The following is a 14,081-nucleotide window of genomic DNA, read 5'->3' as shown; positions in this document are numbered from 1 at the left end:
CATACCTCCGCACATCATCAAAACAATGGGACGCTGGAAATCTTCCGCGTATACTCTCTATATACCCAATCCTGTTAAAGAATTAAGACTAGCTTTCTGTGATTTATCTAAATAAAGTTTTGGTTAACGTATTATGTCTTATGGTATTTTATTTTTGCCCACTTTTTACAGGCCTACTGCTCTGTCGGTTTCGGCACACCACAACCGACTAATTCCAACTAATTGGTATTTATGTTATTATATGCTATGATCTCATATACGGCTATATTGCCACGACCACAAATATGAAGGCTTGGCCTGTAGTTGTGGGAGTGGCTTGGTTTCCCTATAAAAGGGCTACCAATCCACTCTCACATTACCGTCAATGGTCTGGCGAGTCACCCCACCCGCCACTCCCTCTATTACAAACACCCTCTAAGGTGGGCCCACTTTTTACAGGCCTACTGCTCTGTCGGTTTCGGCACACCACAACCGACTAATTCCAACTAATTGGTATTTATGTTATTATATGCTATGATCTCATATACGGCTATATTGCCACGACCACAAATATATATATAGGTCAACCTGTCTTTTACAGGGGTGCTCCTTTTTGTTCTGAAGCATGAATGTGGTGTGTCAAGAGTACCTTGTCATGTATTATGTGTATGGGCATAATAACCTTGGCTAGGGCACATTTACTTATTCATCATAGTATGAACCCTGTCCCATGCTATGTCAGTGTAGGTGGACTTAAATCATTTAGTCAATTTTGATATCACCACAAACTCAAGATGGGCAGATAATCCTAAAAAAGCTTGGCGTCTGAATCTCTTTAGCTTCACGAGGTCTCCTTTTTGGGGTCCTCGGCTTTCCATCGATGGCAGGTGGTCAGGCGTTATTATGGCCATCAAAACACCTACTCGTTGACATCTTTTTAAGCAACTTTTCCTTTAGAATCAAAGGTTTGTCAAGATCAACAAATGTTACTTCCCATGTTGCAGAGATAGTCTTGAGTCTGGAATGGTGAATCCACTGAGTGATCTCTGCAACTTTCACGATGTATTACTGGGTATATGGTCTTGGTTGTCACATTGATGACCGGCTAGGCCTCTGGTCATCCTGACAAAATGTCTATTATAAATATAGCATATTTGAACCAGCAACTCTCTGGCACCTGGATATAGTCACTTGGATTCTTGAAAGGGATAGTGAGAGTTAGCTAGATGCTTAGGATTCTCCTCCTCTTCTGCCTGTGCTGTCCTTGGCACAAATGACACAGGATCGGCAGTAACTGTTGATTAGAGGAGTAATTATAGGTGCTTCAGAGTATTTAGAGATCAAAGAGTTCATGAGGATCTTGGATAGGTATAAAACTCCATGGGCCCACTGCCCAGTACATGTTTTTTCAAGGGTTGCCCTTTTCTGTTTTCCAGCTTTGTATTTCTTCAGGGTCAGCAGCTGCTTGTCATTCTTTCAGGAGCTTGAGATCTGTGGATAGGATCTACATGGTGAGTATAGAAGTTTCTTCAGCGGACACCCTTCTGTCCACTTCCCTTGGTGCACTTTTGGCTTGGTTGGCAGCTTGGTCAGCTGAGTGGTGCTTCTTCTAAATTCAGTTTTCCGTGGGACACTCCAGGGTATATCATAAGGTGCATATTGTGCCTTAGCATGCCCCCATTTTTTCACCAATATATGCCAAAGTATGTGGTAAAAAATAATTTTGTGCATTTTTTGACATACGGATTGCATTTTTGCTGGGCATTTTGTATATTTCATATGTGCCACTAAGTTCAAAACCTTCAAATTATGCTCAGCTAAGTCTTCTGAGTAAAAAGACATCCCCAATGAATGTCTTTGGCACTATTTTGTGAAGCTACAGTGGCATATTGGAGACCAAGCCATATCAGTTTTTACAGAACTTTGAATTTTGACGCTGGACCTATGTGCAATTTCCAAGCATCTTCGTAAGTTTTAAATTCAAACTACCCCACAAAGGCCTACCATTTCTTAAAGTAGACACCCCAGGGTATTTCAAAAGGCATATTTTGAACCTTAGCGTGGGATAATTTTTCCGCTAGCTTGTACCAGGTGTAGTGGTAATAAGCGTTTTTTCTGCCTTTTTGACACACAAAGTGAGTTTGCACAGTATATTTTGCAAACCTTATGTGTACCACCACTCTATAATACTTTATATGTTGCTCAGCTATGTCGGCTGAGTACAAAAATACCCCCGTATGTACCTTTGCCAGGTATATGTGGACATCGGAGGGGCACATTTGGGACACAGCCATTCCATTTTTTTTCAAACTTTAAATTTTTACGCTGTGCCCATGTCCCATTTTAGAGTATTTTACCAGGCTATATAATCCAAATACCCCATAAAGCCATACCATTTCTTAAAGAAGACATCCCAGGGTATTTCAAAAGGCATATTTTGAACCTTAGCGTGGGATCATTTTTCCGCTAGCTTGTACCAGGTGTAGTGGTAATGAGCGTTATTAAATGTATTTTTTTACTTTTTAAAACTTTTTTACTTTTTAAAACTATTTTTTAAACTTTTGTTTTGCTTATTCATTTTTTTAAAGTTTCCTAAACTTTCGTAAAACTTTTTTTTACAGATTTAACATTTTTCTAAGCTTTTTCTTTTACCGTTAACCCCTAACTAGCAGTAAGCAGCACTAACAGTAAATTCCCCATTTTCCCATAACTCCCACCCACCCCAGCTAGCAAAATATTTAATTATACAATATTTAAATTAGTTAATTAAATTAATTTAACCCCTGAGTGTTAAAAAATAAATAAAAGTTAATCGTCAGGGGTTAAAAAAAAATTAGATCACAGTATAATACTGCGATCTGTATTTTGATCACTGTAGGCAGTGATAGACTGGCAGGCAAGGGGGTAATTTGTATTTGGACTGGGTAAAGGGTTTATTTTTTTTATTTTTTACTTAAACGTTATTAAAACTTTTTTTTTTACTTAATTTTTTAACTTTTTAAAGCTTATTTTAAAACTTTTTTTAACGTTAACCCCTAGTTAGCCTAACACTAAATCCCCCAATTCCCCACTAACTTCCACCCTCCCCAGCTAGCTAAATTTATAATTTTAAAATATTTAAATTAATTAATAAAATAAATTTAACCCCTGAGGGTTAAAAAAAAAAAAAGAATTAACCCTCAGGGGTTAAAAAAAAAATCAGATCATATTAAAATTTAATCCCTGCCAATTGATCACTGTAGTCAGTGATCAATTGGCAGGGAAGGGGTTAATTTTTTATTAACATGGGTAAAGGGGGGTGGGATTTTAATTTAACTTTTTTTTTTAACACCAGGGGGCAGGATCACTGAAGATCCGTCTCCCTGCACTTCACACTGAACCCGGAAGTGCAGGGAGGCGGAGGTGAGTATACAGAGCACATGTGCCCGCTCTGACATGCTGTCAGAGCGGGCACATGAGCTGGGACAGCCCGATCCGGTGCTCCCGGTCTGCCTCTAATGCAGAGGCAGACCGGAGCACCATTAACCCCACGATCGCCGCGATTGCGGCGATCTGGGGTTAATTTTACCGCGTGACGGACGAGGTCCGTCACCCGTCGTTAAGGGCATCCCCAGGATGACGGACCTCGTCCGTCACCCGTCGTGAAGGGGTTAATATTCTAGCCTAATGTAGACACTGGAGAGGCTATAGAATGCAACTCCCATCACTCTCCAGCCAATATGGGGCATATAAGTTATCACAGTGTATGAATAACAATAAATACATGGTTTAAAGGCAAATGACAAAATATAGTCCGGGTAGATCTCTAAAAAAGAAACAGTATGCAATATAAATTAGTTAAAAGACACAAAGTAAATAGGACACCTATCTAGGGGGAGCATATAAGTCAACGCAGTATAGCTAATTTTCTTTTCCTCAGTTTCTCAGGACATTTGAAACCATTTTTGAACATTTTTCTCCTATAACATTTTTTATTATGTATGTTGTAGTAGTTATAGTACTTGTAGTGTCCCTTTAAATGTTCAGATTCTTGGGGGGCTGACAAATACCCCAGGTACGCACCTACTCGGTAACAGAAACAACTTGATATAAAGCTACGGGTAAATTAAATCAGGTACACTGTACTCCCTCCTACAGCCCAATGCACTGACCACTGCTTCGCTCCAGTAAACGCCCTGCTACATTTACAGTCCATTGTACATCGCTACACTACATTCAGAGACATTTACACTTTTTCTCCAAATTGTATACCTTACTAACTATTGAAACAAGCTGAAACTATGTAATTAATTTAGACATATAACATTATCCTAATGGTAGTCAAACTAGATAATAGTACAAGTATCACACAATCTGCACACGTACTCCACAAGCACTTACCCAGTGTTTCTGCCAGCAGTAATACTGGGGTACATAGCAGGAGCCCAACGAAAGGCAATAATCCAGCCATCAGGCTGCCCTGTGCTGCCTCGGTACTTAGTCCTGCGAAAAGTAGCGCCCTCTAATGTCCAATTTCAGGTAAAGATTAGGTATGAAAACAAGAACGTTCTCGAGCAATTTGATATATATCTTAATATCAAAACAGCTCTTTCACAATGGTGAGTAATTCTAGTGATGAGATATGGTTATTACATCATCACAATGATGTCATAATGCACTGGTCAGCACAGCACACAATATAGAGGTGTATATCCTGCACTGTAACCTTGACTTATTCCCACAAAGAATACCTCTAACCATCATGGTTAGTCTCCTAATTTAATGTTTACACTAGAGATACTACAGAATGCAACTTCCATCACTCTCCAGTCATTATGGAGCATATATGTTATCACACTATATTATAGACTCTTAAAATATCAGGCCACCTACTAACTCTGAACTCAATGAGTGATTTCCTATTTTAGGGCCCTGTCCATGTGTAAAATTCCAACCAGGAAAATACAATACAATATGGACAACAGGGGACAAAAACGATGAAGTAGTATTTTCAGATAGTTGGTGAGGTAAATAAAAGGAAAAGCACTTACACTTTTTTGGTGTTAGTAATTAGCTCCAAATATATGCGCTCGGGAGGTATAATCCCCGATTATGGATCTGTGGAATATCTTGATCTTGCGTGCGGTAGTCTTTCCGGTTAATGTTTCGTAGCTGGTGTGGTATGAGCTCCCTATCTCGAGGTATTCAGCATTTGCGCTTGTCAGTGCCCAGGAGTATAGCAGCAAAGGGTCACCAGGATATTCAACATATATAAAAGAATAAAATATATACAGTGATCTCTGTAGTAAAATAAATAAAGGTGATAAAAGGAGATATACTCACTAGTGGAGAGCATCAATGGGTTTTGCCGAATCCTTATAGCTTGGGTGGTATGTTCCCCCCCAAGGAATCGGATGTCAGAATCTTCTGGATGATATAGATTTCTTTTATGCAAACCAATAAGTTTGAATGACTATCTGTTCCTGTCCAAATTAGAAATAATAAAGTTGCGTGCACGCAGAAGTAATTTCACACTGAGACACAGGGTTCAGGTTAATGAAAGCACTTCAGGAAATTTAATGGCAAGAGCCCAGAAAATGGGTGCGCAGACCCTTATAAAGGCATTATTACATCACTACAGAATTCAAGATAACATAGAATTATAAATCAGTAATTGGTTAAGTGTTAAGTGGTTCATTCAAATGCCCTCCCTACTGGGTGTGCCATCTTATGTCATTACTGTCGTCATGAAGTTCTCCTCCAGATTCCAGCACCATCTTGTTAGCACGAGGAGTTCACTCGATGGGAGGGGGGCTTTGGCAGCCATTTTGAGTGGTTAGCACGTTAGTCTCAAGGTTAGATTCTCAAGGCTTTTAGTAACTTCACATTTTATTAAGACTAGCTGCTACAATGTTTCACTCAGCAGGAACCTAACATTTCCTGCTGACACACAATTTCTATGAACAAAGCATTCTTATAAAACTATGAGAGCATGAGAAAGAAATATAAGGGTATAGATTTAAAGGGGCCTAATAATTCTACAACAGTCCCCCCTTAAAATGTTAATTACTAAAAGATAAAACTTTATTTGTTAATACCGGAAGACTTGTTAGCCCAAAGACACAGAAACCCTGTGGCCGCTAGCTTGGTGTTAGTGCAAAGTGCAGTCGGATGTAATAAATATAGTACAAAATATCATTAGCAGTGATGGTTGTGGACTCAACCCTCGTCTTTTACTGTGAAATCATCTGGTACCCCCCTTGGCACACCTATGGCATCAATATATATATATGAAGGCTTGGCCTGTAGTTGTGGGAGTGGCTTGGTTTCCCTACGCTCCCTAACGATCAATAACGATACTACACACAAAATTATATATATTTTTTTCCCTCTCTCCCCTCTCTCTTTCTCTTATTATATATACATAAAATTATGCTACACCTTAATTGTGATTTCTGACATCTTCCCACAGGTTTCTTTATCAGAAGTTATATTAAGAATTGGGCACCTGAGTCGGTACCATTTATACTTTATTTATAGGTTGGTAATATTGTCATATGATTTATGTAATGGCCATATAACATATGATATTAGGTTAAAAATATTATTTACTCTCCTAGGCTTAGTCAGCAGAACGGTAGCTTTTACAAGCAAGAAGCCGGTTTCTCTCGGTTATATCTCCTCCGCCAACATCCGATTTGCGCATGTGGAGAATTTTCCTCACTTCTTGGAACGGGCGTGCCATGTTTATACCACCTCACTCAGACACTTCACCTACACTATGGACAGACGCTGCAGCAAGCACAGGGTTCGCAGCCATATGGGGAGGCCAATGGCTTGGGGGGCCATGGCCAACTGAGGTCAAGTCACTCACAAATTTCACAGAGACCTCAGCTTTATTTGAGTTGTACCCAATTGTGGCAGCGGCCGTTACCTGGGGCCACCAGTGGTCCGGTCACACGGTTTGGTGCTATTCTGACAATATGGCTACTTGCCATATTGTCAATAAAGGCCGGTCATCATCCCTGGTAATTATGAGGCTCTTGAGACGACTCACATGGGTAGCAGCCACTTGTCAATTCTTTCTAACATGTTTTCACGTTCCAGGGTGCACAAACATCAGTGCTGATCACTTGTCTCGATTTCGTTTTCAGGAATTCTTCACGACACTACCCACCGCCTCCAGACGGGCAACTCCAGCCCCACTTTTCACAGACATGATAATGGATTAAAAGCTTTGTTAAATCACGCACGTCACATTTCTCACCTGGCACTTTCTGTAAATACAAGAAACACTTACGACAGAGCATTTCACATATTCAGGAAATTCATCACTGATTTTCACATTCACGATATGTTCACGATAGAATCAATATTGGGTTTCACTTCTTTTTGCCACATCAACCTAAAACTATCATTTAACACTATTAAACTATACCTCACGGGAATTCAACACCACATGCTTATTCAACAACCCAAAGCCACCAGTTTCCTGTCCTCATATCAAATCAAGACAGTTCTTAGAGGCATTAAAAAATTAGACACACATGTCCCCGCAAAACGACTACCTATAGATAACCATATATTTTATGCACTAGTCAACTTGTTAGATTCCTCCCCTTTTGAGCCCAGGACAAACACGGTAATAAAGACAGCCATATATCTAGCTTTTTATGGATTCCTCCGTCCCAACGAATTCACAACTAGGACTATTACGACCACCGATTACTTAAGAACCATGGACTTGGAGAAACAAAACGACCATTACCTACTCATACTTAAACACTCAAAAACCAGCACCATGGGTCATACCGTTACGATCCCCTTGTACCCTACTCATAACAAATGGTGCCCGGTACAAAATGTTGACAATTATCTGCAATCACTCCACAAACAACCATTACAACCTTTGCTAGAACTGCACGGTAACGTTCTTACTACAGCAAGGTTTATGCTCTATGTAAGACTGCTGCTGACTAGACTCGGCTTGAACCCTAGTCAATTTTCAGGTCATTCTTTTCGAATCGGGGCAGCATCTACAGCCTCTGCTAACCACATACCTCCGCACATCATCAAAACAATGGGACGCTGGAAATCTTCCGCGTATACTCTCTATATACCCAATCCTGTTAAAGAATTAAGACTAGCTTTCTGTGATTTATCTAAATAAAGTTTTGGTTAACGTATTATGTCTTATGGTATTTTATTTTTGCCCACTTTTTACAGGCCTACTGCTCTGTCGGTTTCGGCACACCACAACCGACTAATTCCAACTAATTGGTATTTATGTTATTATATGCTATGATCTCATATACGGCTATATTGCCACGACCACAAATATGAAGGCTTGGCCTGTAGTTGTGGGAGTGGCTTGGTTTCCCTATAAAAGGGCTACCAATCCACTCTCACATTACCGTCAATGGTCTGGCGAGTCACCCCACCCGCCACTCCCTCTATTACAAACACCCTCTAAGGTGGGCCCACTTTTTACAGGCCTACTGCTCTGTCGGTTTCGGCACACCACAACCGACTAATTCCAACTAATTGGTATTTATGTTATTATATGCTATGATCTCATATACGGCTATATTGCCACGACCACAAATATATATATAGGTCAACCTGTCTTTTACAGGGGTGCTCCTTTTTGTTCTGAAGCATGAATGTGGTGTGTCAAGAGTACCTTGTCATGTATTATGTGTATGGGCATAATAACCTTGGCTAGGGCACATTTACTTATTCATCATAGTATGAACCCTGTCCCATGCTATGTCAGTGTAGGTGGACTTAAATCATTTAGTCAATTTTGATATCACCACAAACTCAAGATGGGCAGATAATCCTAAAAAAGCTTGGCGTCTGAATCTCTTTAGCTTCACGAGGTCTCCTTTTTGGGGTCCTCGGCTTTCCATCGATGGCAGGTGGTCAGGCGTTATTATGGCCATCAAAACACCTACTCGTTGACATCTTTTTAAGCAACTTTTCCTTTAGAATCAAAGGTTTGTCAAGATCAACAAATGTTACTTCCCATGTTGCAGAGATAGTCTTGAGTCTGGAATGGTGAATCCACTGAGTGATCTCTGCAACTTTCACGATGTATTACTGGGTATATGGTCTTGGTTGTCACATTGATGACCGGCTAGGCCTCTGGTCATCCTGACAAAATGTCTATTATAAATATAGCATATTTGAACCGGCAACTCTCTGGCACCTGGATATAGTCACTTGGATTCTTGAAAGGGATAGTGAGAGTTAGCTAGATGCTTAGGATTCTCCTCCTCTTCTGCCTGTGCTGTCCTTGGCACAAATGACACAGGATCGGCAGTAACTGTTGATTAGAGGAGTAATTATAGGTGCTTCAGAGTATTTAGAGATCAAAGAGTTCATGAGGATCTTGGATAGGTATAAAACTCCATGGGCCCACTGCCCAGTACATGTTTTTTCAAGGGTTGCCCCTTTCTGTTTTCCAGCTTTGTATTTCTTCAGGGTCAGCAGCTGCTTGTCATTCTTTCAGGAGCTTGAGATCTGTGGATAGGATCTACATGGTGAGTATAGAAGTTTCTTCAGCGGACACCCTTCTGTCCACTTCCCTTGGTGCACTTTTGGCTTGGTTGGCAGCTTGGTCAGCTGAGTGGTGCTTCTTCTAAATTCAGTTTTCCGTGGGCCTTCACCTTCAGTATGGCCACTTCTTCAGCAGGAGTAGGGCATCCACCAACTTCTTAATAGCCGTGCTATGCTTAACTGGCGTGCCAGTCGCTGTGTGAAATCTTCTTGTCTTCCAGATTGATCCAAAATCATGTGCCACACCCAGGGAATATCTTGAGTCAGTGTAGGTATTAGCACGTCTTCCTTCAGACATTTTGTATGCCACTGAGAAGGCTGTCAATTCAGCGTCTTGAGCAGATGTGGGTGAGGAAAGTGAAGATGCTTGACGTTCCTGATCTTCTGTAGCAACAGCAAATCCAGTATGGTACCTTCCCTCTTCATCCGCAAACAGAGTGGAGTCAGGATCTGGCAAAGCGACTGCATGCACTGTTGAGAGGTGTCTTGTTTCCTCTTTCATCTGTTCAAAGCAACCATGAGGAGCAGTAGGAGAGGTATCCTCACCTATTTCTGTGTGGGATTGAGGGTATTTGTCTTTCCATTTACAGTTCTCTTGCTGACCCCCCCTCTGTAGAGAGCTGATATCGGTTTTTAGTGTTTCATGTTTCTAATGAGCCAAGTTCCTTTCATGAGATTTCTGGGGACTTAGTGAAGAAAACATGAGGGACAGCCACCTCCCAGTGATGATACATGTGTCTTACTTCCATGGGTATCTGGATCAGGACCGCACTATTTCCTTGAGAGTGCCCAAAACAGGTCTTTCATGATGAGGTGTACCTCCACCAGTCTGAATTTTTCGTAGTGTGGTATTCCCCCCTGGGAAGTGGCAGAAGAGTGGCCGGAGCAACTTTTCTTCAAAATATGATGTCAGGTAGAGGCAGAGTTGTCTGTGGGCGGAAATGTCTTAGAGAAGTAAGGTGCTTTGGCTGGATACAATAGAGAATAGAATTAATATCATGAGGAGCAAGAATTATTAGGACCGGCACTAGAGGTGCCACACCACTGGGGGCTGCCATATTGGATGTGGGCACGACTTGAGCAAGTTGAGGCAGGGTAGGCGTGATCGGGGTAGGGGGTGTGGCAATGGAAGGTACATGGGAAGTGGCTGAATAGGGCGGAGTTGAGTGGTAAGGGTAGGAGAATGGCCAGGCCATTTGGGCAGATGCCAGGGCTGGGCACGGGTAGGGCGGAGGAGATGGGTAGGGATTAAGAAGGGAGGAAGCATATAAGGGATATAGATATGGTGGTGGGGAGATGGAGGAATGAGTAGCGGGTGGAGTAGGAGGGACGGGAGGAGTAGGAAGAGGAGAAGGTGGAGTGGGAAGGAGAGGAGATGAGGGAGAAGGAGGAGAAGGTGGAGTAGGAAGGACAGGAGATGAGGGAGAAGGAGGAGAAGGTGGAGTAGGAAGGACAGGAGATGAGGGAAGAGGAGAAGAAGGAGCAGTAGGAGGGGAGACAGACGGAGGGGAGGGATCAGTGGAAGGAGTAAGAGGAGGTGGGCAGGTAAGGGAGCAGACAGGTGATGTAGCAGTGGAGGTGGGCAGGGTGGTGGATGGGCGGAAGGGAGGAAGAGCGGACGGGAGAAATGGAATGGAGGGGGAGGGTGGTAAAGGAGAGGATGAGGGTGAGGAGATCTATAGGACTGATGGGGGGTGGGGGGAAATAAGGATCCATCAGCATTCAATACCAGGTAGAAATGAGGAGGCAGGTAGGATTCTCTTCCGCTATGGAGGCTGCAAATAGCCCATTTACAACAACTATTAATTGACCCTATGCTTTCCCTATAGAAAAATAATAAAAGGCTAACATGCTCATCTGTCTGAACAGGCCTCGAACGCTTCACTCCGTGGGTATCCCGCAGTGGCTAGCCCACTACATCTCCCACACCAGACTTGTGCCCGTGGAGACAGACGCTATCCCTGACTCTCTCCCTTTTTTTTTTTTTTTTTATATATATATATATATATAGCATAGCTCAAAATATAATTCTTACATACATCACAAATATACATTATCACAATTTTATGTCTCGCAAAAGGGATAAAACTTATTTTACTCTTCACTGATAATGTATTAAAACATACAAAATAGACAAATAACATTGTTTTCTGCGAAATAAATGAAAAAGATAATGGAGATTTTGTTAAGCTTTATAAATAGCTACACATTAATTTACCTTTTTTGGTTTCCAGTTTCTGGCTGTTAATGTATTTGCTGCTAGTAACAGATGTGGAATCAATACATTATAATGCCCAAAGTCTCGACTTATTGGTATATGCAATAATAAAATATCTGGGCTTACATCAACATTTATGTTAATCAATTTTTGAATCTAGGTGGCTATCATTTTCCAATAAAGACAGATTGGAGCACACTCCCACCTTCATAGTTTATACTAGTATCTAAATCCTTATTCCATTTGTAAATAGTTAGGCTTATAATGTTTTCTGGTTCCTTTTCAATTAGATCAAAACTTTTTTAGACTAATCCTTTAACTGTATAACCATTTGTTCATGAAATCTTTGTTTATTAGAAATTTATTTTAGTAAATATTCTTTAAGATAACCCTTTTCCAGCATATTATCAATTTTTGTACACAAAGTTAAAACACATTTGTTACTTACACGTGAATCAATATATATATATTTTCTATCTATATATATTCTCCATCATTTAACCATCACTTGTCACAGACACATTTCTGATACAGGGAAACAAATAGCAGGATTATTTTAGTAACTGTAACTTTCTTGTTCATAATATGTAGAGTTCAAGGAGAACAGCATATCATAAGACAGGATGAACATGATAGAAACATAGAAACATAGAAACATAGAATGTGACGGCAGATAAGAACCATTCGGCCCATCTAGTCTGCCCAGTTTTCTAAATACTTTCATTAGTCCCTGGCATTATCTTATAGTTAGGATAGCCTTATGCCTATCCCACGCATGCTTAAACTCCTTTACTGTGTTAACCTCTACCACTTCAGCTGGAAGGTTATTCCATGCATCCACTACCCTCTCAGTAAAGTAATAATAGGGGTAGGCCTCTTGATGGAGGCAGCCATGACAGGGGCGGGGAAGGAAATGATGACCAGGGTGGAAGTGACGACCATGATGTGTGTGCAGGAGGTGAGGGCATGGTAAGGGCGGAAGTGACATCAGTTTAGGAGCGTACGTGACTGTAGATAATGGTAATTAGGTGGAGGTCACGGGACTGGCAGAGCCAACCTCCTCTGGCAGGGCCAACCTCCTTTGGCAGGGCCAACCTCCTTTTGTACTAGGATGACGTACTTTCAACATTACACTATATTATGACTAATAAAATAAGGCAGAGAAGCAACATTCTGTTCTGCAAAAAAATGAAATACTAAACTATGAACAGACTTGACGGGTTAAATAAGACAGTTGAAAACATTATGCATTTAACATGGTTGAGTCCATAAAGCTGTCTCTAGAAACATGTACTTTAAAATAACATGATGCAAAATAAACTCACGGAATTCAACCAATTTCCCTTATCCTCCACCAGCCATTAATCACTTAACACGTCCAAATATTCCTCTATTCTTGTAGCAGATTCATTTTCCTAACCTCCGTAATCATATACACCAGTCTTTACTTTGGACCGCGAAAGAAAATACAGCGCCTCGTGAGCGAGTCTCCCCCACAATCCTCACTGCCTTATCACAAAACACAATATATATAAAGCGCTACGGAATCTGTTGGCGTCATATAAATGGCAACAACAATAACAATATACAAACCCTAGAAACCTCTTATACGACACATCACTCCTTAACCATCCTATCAACTTCTATGTAAATAACAAAATACACAATTAGAATATCTTCTAGCAAAAATCCCATTTCTAACTCTTATCAGTAGCTCTGAATAATCTTCACTGAGCACATTCTCGCTGAAGGCAAACATGTCCCTCCTCCGCTAAAGAGAGGGAGGGGGGAAGAGAAATTGAGACAGAGTGCAAACAGGGGAGAGAGAGAAACGAGAGAAACTGCAGGCATGAAAGTTAACCATGTCACTGCTGTACAGTAACAAGACAGAAGGATAGTTACATTACAATTATTGCGAGCAAAGAGACACAAAACACAACATTTAGACAATACACACACCTAGGGTACCCATACTATAGCAGAAAGTAATATGGCCATGTACATATTAGAACGATGTGCATATAAACAGTAAAACACAGCAAATAACTCCTGATCCAGTCCGGTCAATCATAACACAGTAATAATCTCAGTGAAACTCAATACAAAACCCCAACCCTCTATCAGGGTGGTACCGGCTCCTAAATCGGCCAACAAGCAATACAAAAACCCCACAGCATTTAAGACTGGGTAAACAGGGGCAGTGGTAGGGTGGGGACCAGGGGTGGTGACCATGGTCAGCTACATTTCGGTCATTGCTCCTGGTCGCTGGCTGGGAGAATTTCCCAGTAACACAATTATTATGATAAACATACAATCTTAAACCTTTGTGATCAATCTCCTCTCC

This window comes from Pelobates fuscus, chromosome 5 (genome assembly GCF_036172605.1).
Source record: "Pelobates fuscus isolate aPelFus1 chromosome 5, aPelFus1.pri, whole genome shotgun sequence".
Lineage (NCBI taxonomy): Eukaryota > Metazoa > Chordata > Amphibia > Anura > Pelobatidae > Pelobates > Pelobates fuscus.
This window is presented reverse-complemented; position numbering follows the sequence as displayed.